We start from the raw sequence: 10,806 nt of genomic DNA, 5'->3' as shown, positions 1-10,806 counted from the left end.
GTTGGCATCTTTGCTAGCCCTGACAAGGAGGAGTTACGCGCTATTTCAACCATCTTCGCGGCCTTTGGCGATGCTAGTGGTCTCATCACTAATTTGGCAAAGACAGAGGTTTTCCCCATCAGATGCGGCAGCCTGGACATGCACGATGTGCTCTCCACCTTCCCTGCCAAGAATGCTGATACATCCATTTTGCATCATGTTTTTATGTTGATATTTGTTGCATTATGGACTGTTATTTCACTTTATGATACAATTCTTATGTTTTTCTCTCTTATTTTTCAAGTTTCACATGAAGAGGGAGATTGCCCGCCGCTGGAATTTTAGACTGGAAAAGGCTACACTGGAAGCACTTTTTCTAAACATCTCCAAATGATCTGAAAATTGTCGGAGACTTATTTTGAAATATATTAAAATTATTGGTTAAGAAATACTAGAGAGGGACCCACCAAGCAGCCACAAGCCTGGGGGCGCGCCCCCAAGCTTGTGGCACCCCTGACAGGCCTCTAGGGTCCATCTTCTCCTATATGATGCCATTTCCCCTAGAAAAAAATCAGAAGGAAGGTTTCGGGATGAAGCGCTGCCGTCTCAAGGCGGAACCTTCGCAGGAGCACTTTTGCTCTCCGGCGAAGAGATTCCGCCGGGGAAACTTCTCTTCGAGAGAGGGAAATCGAAGCCATCGTCATCACCAACGATCCTCTCATCGTGTGAGGGACAATCTTCAGCAACATCTTCACCAGCAGCATCTCATCTCAAACCCTAGTTCATCTCTTGTATTCAATCTTTGCCTCAAAACATCTTCACCAGCAACATTTGTTCTTGAGGACATGACAGAAGTCTTGTCATAAGTAATCATATGAATTCGGTATTCGCTCGATATTTTGATGATATATATGTTGTTGTTTCCCTTAGTGGTGTTATGTGAACGTCGACTACATGACACTTCACCATCTTTGGGCCTAAGGGAAATCATAGTGGAGTAGTTATTAGATGATGGGTTGCTAGAGTGACAGAAGCTTAAACCCTATTTTATGCGTTATTCCGTAAGGGGCCGATTTGGGTCCATATGTTTTGTGTTAGGGTTAGATTTATCTTAATTCTTCTTTTGTAGTTACGGATGCTTGCGAGAGGGGGTAATCATAAGTGGGAGGCTTGTTCAAGTAAGAACAACACCCAAGCATTGGTCTAGCCACATATCGAATTATCAAAGTAACGAACGTGAATCAAACAAACATGATGAAAGCGACTAGATGAAATTCCCGTGTGTTCTCAAGAACGCTTTGCTTACTATAAGATATCGTTCTGGCTTGTCATTTGCTACAAAAGGATTGGTCTACCTTGCTGCACCTTTATTACCGTACTATTATTTGCTCTTTACAAATTATCTTGCTATCAAACTATCTGTTACCGACAATTTCAGTGCCTGCAGAAAATATCTTGCTAAAAACCGCATGTCATTTCCTTCTGCTCCTTGTTGGCTTCGACTCTCTTATCGAAAGGAGTACGATTGATCCCCTATACTTGTGGGTCATGAAGACTCTTTTCTGGCGCCGTTGATGGGGAGTGATGCGCCTTTGGTGAGTGGAATTTGGTAAGGAAACATTTATATTACATGCTGAAATTTACTGTCACTTGTTACTATGGAAAACAATCATTTGAGGGGTTTGTTCGGGGTATCTTCAACTCGACCGGAAGCACAAAGAGTTGCTCCTCAACCTATTGCACCCACTAAAAATATTTATTATGAGATTCCTTCGGGTATGATAGAAATACTACTAGCTAATCCTTATGAAGGAGATGGAACACTACATCATGATATGCACCTAATCTATGTGGATGAAGTTTGTGGATTATTTAAGCTTGCAGGTTTACCCGGAGACGAAGTTAAGATGAAGTTTCCCCCTTTATCTTTGAAGGGAAAGGCATTGACCTGGTATAGGCTCTGTGATGATATTGGAGCTTGGGATTGTAACTGTTTGGGATTGGAATTTCATCAAAAGTTTTATCCTATGCATCTAGTTCATCGTGACGGAATTATATATATAATTTTTGGCCTTGTGAAGGAGAAATTATCGCTCAAGCTTGGGGGAGGCTTAAGCACATGATGTGCACATGCCCCAATCATTAGCTCTCAACAGAAATTATTTTACAGAAATTTTTATGCTCGGCTTTCTCATGATGATCAAACCATGCTTGATTCTTCTTCAACTAGTTCCTTTATGAAGAAACTATTGAATTCAGATGGGATCTTCTGGAAAGAATTAAATGCAAATCTAAAGATTGGGAACTTGACCAAGGTAAAGAGTCAGGTATAATGCTTAAGTTTGATTGTGTTAAATCTTTTATGGATGCCGATGCTTTTCATAAGTTTAGCACTAAATATGGACTTGGCTCTGAGATAGTAGCTTCCTTTTGTGAATCATTTGCTATTGATGTTGATCTCCCTAAGGATAAATGGTTTAGATACCATCCCCCTGTTAAAGAAAAGATTGAGGAACCCATTATAGTTAAAGATGAAACTATCATTTACAATATTGATCCAGTTGTTCCTACTGCTTATATTGGGAAACCACCTTTCCCTGTTAGGATAAAGGAACATGCTAAAGTTTCAAATGTGGTTAACAAAAGTAATATTAGGGCACCTAGACCTCTAAACAAATTAAAGTTGAACCTAATGTTGCTATGGTTAAAGATCTCTTGGTCGATAATATTGACGGGCATGTTATTTATTTCTGTGACAAAGCCACTAGAATTGCCAAACCCGATACCAAAGATAAGAATAAGCCTGTTGTTGGCATGCATGTTGTCTTGGTTAAGATAGAAGATTGTAGGAACGAAGTATATCTACCAGAGGGGGGAGAGAATGGGAGTTTTAAATTTTCTTCGGAAATCTCAAAACTCCCAGAACCCAGCAGTAGAAATGAATGAAAACAAACTACAGCGAGCTAAAACTAAGTATCGAAAGGAAACTAGACATGCATCGAGACAAATCACATGATGGAATAACATAGAATGAAAACATGGGTAACAGAGGTAACCAGTGGTGTTTGATGGCGACAGGGTATTTGTTCGACCAGTTTGTCCTTCTACACAAGGACTACGTCTGGTTGGAGGGGTGATACATCTCCAACGTATTTATAATTTTTGATTGTTCCATGCCATTATATTTTCTATTTTGGATGTTTTATATGCATTTATATGCTATTTTATACTCACTCCATTCCTTTATATAAGGTGCATTTGTTTTTTGAAAAGTCAAAGGAGTGCACCTTTGACTAATTTTTTAGAAAAATATATCAATATCCATAATATGAAATTTATATCATTTGATACATCATGAAAAGTAGTTTCATATTTTACCTATTAGGTTTTGCAAATATTGTTATTTTATTCTATAATATTGGTCAAACTTACATATGGTTGACTTGGACGGAAACCAATACACCTTATATTCTGGAAAGGAGGGAGTATTATTTTTGGGACTAACTTATTAACCCAGAGCCTAGTGCTAGTTTTTGTTTTTTCCTTGTTTTTGAGTTTTACAGAAAAGGAATATCAAACGGAGTCCAAACGGAATAAAACTTTCGCAATGATTTTTCTTGGACTAGAAGGCACACATAGGACTTGGAGATGAAGTTAGAGGATTCCTGAGGAGGCCACAAGTCTTAGGGGCGTGCCCTGAGGGCTTGTGGGCTCCTCAGAGCTCCTCCAATCCTAATTCTTGGCCTATAAATTCCCAAATATTCCCAAACGACCAGAAGCGTCCACCAAAATACTTTTACCCCACCGTAACCTTCTGTACCCATGAGATCCCATCTTGGGGCCTTTTTCGGCACCTTGTCGGAAGGGGATTCGATCATGGAGGGCTTCTACATCAACTCTATTGCCCTTCTGACGAAGCATGAGTAGTTTACCACAAACCTACGGGTCCATAACTAGTAGCTAGATGGCTTCTTCTCTCTCTTTGATCCTCAATACCATGTTTTCCTTGATGTTCTTGGAGATCTATCCGATGTAATATTCTTTTGCAGTGTGTTTGTCGAGATCCGGTGAATTGTGGATTTATGATTAGTTTATCTATGAATATTATTTGAATCTTCTCTGAATTCTCATATGCATGATTTGATATCTTTGTATTTCTCTTTGAATTATCGGTTTGGTTTGGCCAACTAGATTGGTTCTTCTTGCAATGGGGGAGGTGCTTAGTTTTGGGTTCAATCTTGTGGTGATCTCACTGATACATCTTCGTCGTATCAACTTTTCCTAATGCTTTTCCTCTTGTTTTGGACTCTAATTTGCATGGTTTGAATGAAACTAACCCGGACTGACGTTGTTTTCAGCAGAACTACCATGGTATTGTTTTTGTGCAGAAATAAAAGTTCTCGGAATGTCACGGAACTTTTTGGAGATTTTTATGGAATAAAAGAAAATATTGGAGCCAAGAACCACCGGAGGGGGGGCCCCTGGGTGAGCACAACCCACCAGAGCGCACCCCCCTCCTGGCACGCCCACGTGGGTTGTGCCCGCCTGGTGGCCCCGCAGACCCTGATTCCAACTCTATAAAATCCTATTTTCAAAGAAAAAATCAGGGAGAAAGAATTACCATGTTTCACGAGATGGAGCCGCCGCCACCTCATTTTCTTCATTGGGAGGCCAGATCTGGAGTCCATTTGGGGCTTCGGAGAGGGGGATCTTCGATCTTTGTAATCACCAACCCTTCTCCATCGCCAATTCCATGATGCTCCCCACCGGGAGTGAGTAATTCCTTCATAGGCTCGCTGGTCAGTGAGGAGTTGGATGAGATTCATCATGTAAACGAGTTAGTTTTGTTAGGGCTTGATCCCTAGTATCCACTATGTTCTAAGATTGATGTTGCTATGACTTTGCCGTATGCTTGTCACTTTGGGCCCGGGTGCCATGATCTCAGATCTGAACCGTTTATGTTATCACAATTCTATATATGTTCTAGACCCAATCTTGCAAGTTATAGTCACCTATTATCAAGGGGATGAACCCCGGGCAGGCAACGGAACCCAGATCCTTTTTAAAAACATCGGGGCTCGCAACGCCCCTCAATCCGGCTTGTCCTTGGTCGGGTTCCGCAACCCGACCAAGTTTCGCAACCCGTACGGGCCCACTCGCGCATGCCGGTCGGTCCCACCAACTCAAGACTTCATCGACAAGTAAGCACCATCATAGCATGACCCTCAGCGCGGCTATGGGTCAGTCCCCGTCCCGTCTAAGACGTATGGTGGAACAAGTTCCCTTGAAGAGATGAGCAAGGCAATAGTGGCCTACCTACCCCGTTGACCGGAGTGAGCGTGGCAACAATGAAGGAAATATTCCCTAGAGGCAATAATAAAGTTGTTTTTATATTTCCTTATTCATGATAAAGGATTATTATTCATGCTAGAATTGTATTGATCGGAAACCTTAATACATGTGTGAATACATAAACAAACACCGTGTCCCTAGTGAGCCTCTAGCAGACTAGCTCGTCAATCATAGATGGTTAAGGTTTCGTAACCATGGACATGAGTTGTCATTTGATAACGGGATCACATCATTAGGCGAATGATGTGATGGACAACACCCATCCACTAGCTTAGCATAAGGATCGTTCAGTTTTATCGCTATTGCTTTCTTCATGTCAAATACATATTCCTTCGACTATGAGATTATGCAACTCCCGGATACCAGAGGAATGCCTTGTGTGCTATCAAACATCACAACGTAACTGGGTGATTATAAAGATGCTCAACAGGTATCTCCGAAGGTGTTTGTTGAGTTGGCATAGATCGAGATTAGGATTTGTCACTCCGAGTATCGGCGAGGTATCTCTGGGCCCTCTTGGCAATACACATCATAAGCTTGCAAGCAAATGACTAAGGAGTTAGTCACGAGGTGATGTATTACAGAACGAGTAAAGATACTTGCCGGTAACGAGATTGAACTAGGTATGAAGATGACGATCGAATCTCGGGCAAGTAACGTACCGACAGACAAAGGGAATTACATATGTTGTCATAACGGTTCGACCGATAATAATCTTCGTAGAATATCTATGAGTCAATATGGACATCCAGGTTCTGCTATGGGTTATTGACCATAGAGGTGTCTCGGTCATGTCTACATAGTTCTCGAACCCGTAGGGTCCGCACGCTTAACGTTCGATGACGATATAGTATTATATGAGTTATGTGATTTGGTGACTGGATGTTGTTCGGAGTCCCGATTAGATCATGGACATGAAGAGGAGTCTCGAAATGGTTGAGAGGTAAGGATTGATATATAGGACGATGGTATTCGGACACCCGAAGTGTTTCGGGGGGTATCGGGTACTTATCGGGTCACCGGAAGGGGTTCCAGGCACCCCCGACAAAAGATATGGGCCTTATGGGCCAAGAGGGGAAACGCACCAGCCACAAGGGGCTGGTGCACCCTCCATATGGGTTGGCCTAGGAGGAGAAGGAAAGAGGGGAAGGGAAAGGAAAGAGTGGAATAGGATTCCCCCTTCCTTCCCTCTCCCCCCTATGTCCTTCCCCCTCCGACAAACCTGGTAGGGAGGGGCGCGACCAAGGGCAGGAGCCCAAGTAGGATTTGGACCTACTTGGGGTGCCCCTTGGCCTCTCCCCTCTCCCCCACCTATATATATGAGGAGGGGGCGCCTAGCACACACCAGACAATTATTTAGTCGTGTGCGGTGCCCCCTCCACCGTTTACTCCCCTATTCATATTTTCGTAGTGCTTAGGCGAAGCCCTGCGAGGATCACTTCACCATCGCCATCACCACGCCGTCGTGCTGACGGAACTTATCTACTACATCGACGTCTTGCTGGATCAAGAAGGCGAGAGATGTCACCGAGCTGAACATGTGCAAAACGCGGAGGTGTAATGCATTCGGTACTTGATCAGTTCAAGCACGAAGAAGTTCAACTACATCAACCATGTTAAGAAACGCTTCCGCTTACGGACTAAGAGGGTACATAGACACACTCTCCCCCTCGTTGCTATGCATGTTCATGGATTGATCTTTGCGTGTGCCAGGTCTATGCGTAGGTGATATGAACGAGTATAACACAAAGAGTTGTGGGTGGTGATAGTCATTCTGCTTACCACCAACGTCTTATTTTAATTCGGCGGTATTGTGGGATGAAGCGGCCCGGACCAACCTTACATGTCCATGCACATCAGACCGGTTCCACCAACTGAGATGCAACTAGTTTTGCATAAAGGTGGCTACCGGGTGTCTGTTTCTCCTACTTTAGTTGAATCGAATTTGACTGTGGCCGGTCCTTGAAGAAGGTTAAAACAACAAACTTGACGAAACACCATTGTGGTTTTATGCGTAGGTAAGAACGATTCTTGCTAGAAACCCGTAGCAGCCACGTAAAACTTGCAACAACAAAGTAGAGGACGTCTAACTTGTTTTTCCAGGGTATGTTGTGATGTGATATGGTCAAGACATGATGTGATATACATTATTGTATGAGATGATCATGTTTTGTAAGATATCAGGCAACCAGCAGGAGCCTTATGGTTGTCTCTTTATTGTATGAAATGCAAACACCATGTAATTGCTTTACTTTATCACTATACGTTAGTGATAGTTGTAGAAGCAATAGTTGGCGAGATGACCACGATGCTACGATGGAGATCAAGGTGTCGAGCCAGTGACGATGGAGATCATGACAATGGTTTGGAGATGGAGATCAAAAGCACAAGACGATGATGGCCATATCATGTCACATATTTTGATTTCATGTGAGTTTATCTTTTATGCATCTTATTTTGCTTAGTACGACAGTAGCATTATAAGATGATCCCTTCACTAAATTTCAAGGTAAAAGTGTTCTCCCTGAGTATGCACCGTTGCTACAGTTCGTCATTTCGAGACACCACGTGATGATCGGGTGTGATAGACTCTACATTCACATACAATGGGTGCAAGATAGTTTTGCACATGCGGAATACTTGGGTTAAACTTGACGAGCCTAGCATGTGCAGACATGGCCTCCGAACACTAGAGACCGAAAGGTCGAACGTGAATCTTATAGTAGATATGATCAACATAGAGATCTTCACCATTGATGAATACCCCATCTCACGTGATGATCAGACATGGGTTAGTTGATTTGGATCACGTATCACTTAGATGACTTGAGGGATGTCTATTTAAGTGGGATTTCTTAAGTAATTTGATTAATTGAACTTAATTTATCATGAACTTAGTCTTGATAGTTTTGCATATCTATGTCGTTGATAAATAGCTCGCAATATAGCTCCTATATATATATTGGTATGTTCCTAGAGAAAACTAAGTTGAAATATGATAGTAGCAATGATGCGGACTGGGTCCGTGATCTGAGGATTATCCTCATTGCTGCATAGAAGAATTATGTCCTTGATGCACCGCTAGATGATGGACCTATTGTAGGAGTAGAAGCAGACGTTATGAACGTTTGACAAGCTCGTTATGATGACTACTTGATAGTTTAGTGCACCATGCTTTACAGCTTATAACTGGGACTTCAAAAATGTTTTGAACGCCACAGAGCATATGAGATGTTCCAAGAGCTAAAATTGGTATTTCAGACTCATGCCCGTGTTGAGAGGTATGAGACCTCTGACAAGTACTTTTCCTACAAGATGGAGGAGAATAACTCAGTAGTGAGCATGTGCTCAGAATGTCTGGGTACTACAATCACTTGAATCAAGTGGGAGTTAATCTTCCAGGTAAGATAGTGACTGACAAAGTTCTCTAGTCACTATCACCAAGCTACTAGAACTTTGTGATGAACTATAATATGCAAGGGATGACAAAAATGTTTCCCAAGCTCTTCGCGATGCTGAAATCGGCGAAGGTTGAAATCAAGAAAAATCATCAAATGTTGGCGGTTAACAAGACCACTAGTTTCAAGAAAAAGGGTGAGGGAAAGAAAGGGAACTTCAGGAAGAATGCAAGCAAGTTGGAACTCCCATGAAGAAGCCCAAAGCTGGACCCAAGCCTGAAACTAAGTGCTTCTACTGCAAAGGAAATGGTCACTGGAAGTGGAACTACCCCAAATACTTGGCGGATAAGAAGGATGGAAAAGTGAACAAAGGTATATTTTGTATACATGTTATTGATGTGTATTTTATAGTGTTCGTAGTAACCCCTAGGTATTTGATACTGGTTCAGTTGCTAATATTAGTAACTTGAAATAGGAGTTGCAGAGACTAGTTAAAAACGAGGTGACGATGTGTGTTGGAAATGATTCCAAGGTTGATATGATCACCATCACACACTCCCTCTACCTTCGGGATTAGTGTTGAACCTAAATAAATGTTATTTGGTGTTTGTGTTGAGCATGAGTATGATTCGATCATGTTTATTGCAATACGCTTATTCATTTAATTTAGAGAATAATTGTTATTCTGTTTACATGAATAAAACCTTCTATGGTCATACACCCAATGTGAATGGTTTATTGAATCTCGATTGTAGTGATACACATATTTATAATATTGATGCCAAAAGATGCAAAGTTGATAATGATAGTGCAACATACTTGTGGCACCCCCAATGTGAATGATGTGATGGACAAGACCCATCTATTAGCTTAGCATAATGATCGTTTAGTTTTATTGCTATTCCTTTCTTCATGTCAAATACATATTCCTTCGACTATGAGATTATGCAACTCCTGGATACCGGAGGAATGACTTGTGTGCTATCAAACATCACGACGTAACTGGGTGATTATAAAGATGCTCTACAAGTATCTCAGAAGGTGTTTGTTGAGTTGGCATAGATCGAGATTAGGATTTTTCACTCCGAGTATCAGCGAGGTATCTCTGGGCCCTCTTGGTAATACACATCATAAGCTTGCAAGCAAACGACTAAGGAGTTAGTCACGAGGTGATGTAGTACGGAACAAGTAAAGAGACTTGCCGGTAACAAGATTGAACTAGGTATGAAGATGATGATCGAATCTCGGGAAAGTAACGTACCAACAGACAGAGGGAATTATGTATGTTGTCATAACGGTTCGACCGATAAAGATCTTCGTAGAATATGTAGGAGCCAATATGGGCATCCAGGTTCCGCTATTGGTTATTGACCGGAGAGGTGTCTCAGTCATGTTTACATAGTTCTCGAACCCGTCGGGTGCACACGCTTAACGTTAGATGACAATATAGTATTATATGAGTTATTTGATGTGGTGAACAAATGTTGTTTAGAGTCCCTGATGAGATCACGGACATGAAGAGGAGTCTCAAAATGGTCGATAGGTAAAGATTGATATATAGGACAATGGTATTCGGACACCGGAAGTATTTCGGGGGGTACCGGGTACTTATCGGGTCACCGGAAGGGGTTTCGGGCACCCCCGGCAAAAGATATGGGCCTTATGGGCCAAGAGGGGAAACACACCAGCCACAAGGGGCTGGTGCACCCTCCATATGGTCCGGCCTAGGAGGAGAAGGAAAGAGGGGAAGGGAAAGGAAAGAGTGGAATAGGATTACCCCTTCCTTCCCTCTCCCCTCCTCTTTCCTTCCCCCTCCGACAAACATGACAGGGAGGGGCACGACCAAGGCCAGGAGCCCAACACTGGTGAATGTCGGTCCAAAACAAACGGTTTTTAACCCCTTTCCGTGACGGCATATGGAACCGTCTCCAAGTGAGTGTGGGTGATAGGGGGGTCCTTCCCACACGACCCAGAAACCGTCTGGGATAGGGAGCCTTGATGCATACAGTTGTCCCTGTATATCCGTTTTCGATATCTTGAATATACCAAGTGCTTCATCCTTGCCACTCGTTTGTGC

The sequence above is a fragment of the Triticum dicoccoides genome, chromosome 5A (genome assembly GCF_002162155.2).
Source record: "Triticum dicoccoides isolate Atlit2015 ecotype Zavitan chromosome 5A, WEW_v2.0, whole genome shotgun sequence".
NCBI lineage: Eukaryota > Viridiplantae > Streptophyta > Magnoliopsida > Poales > Poaceae > Triticum > Triticum dicoccoides.
The sequence above is the reverse complement of the archived record's forward strand: the minus strand, read 5'-3'. Positions refer to the sequence as shown.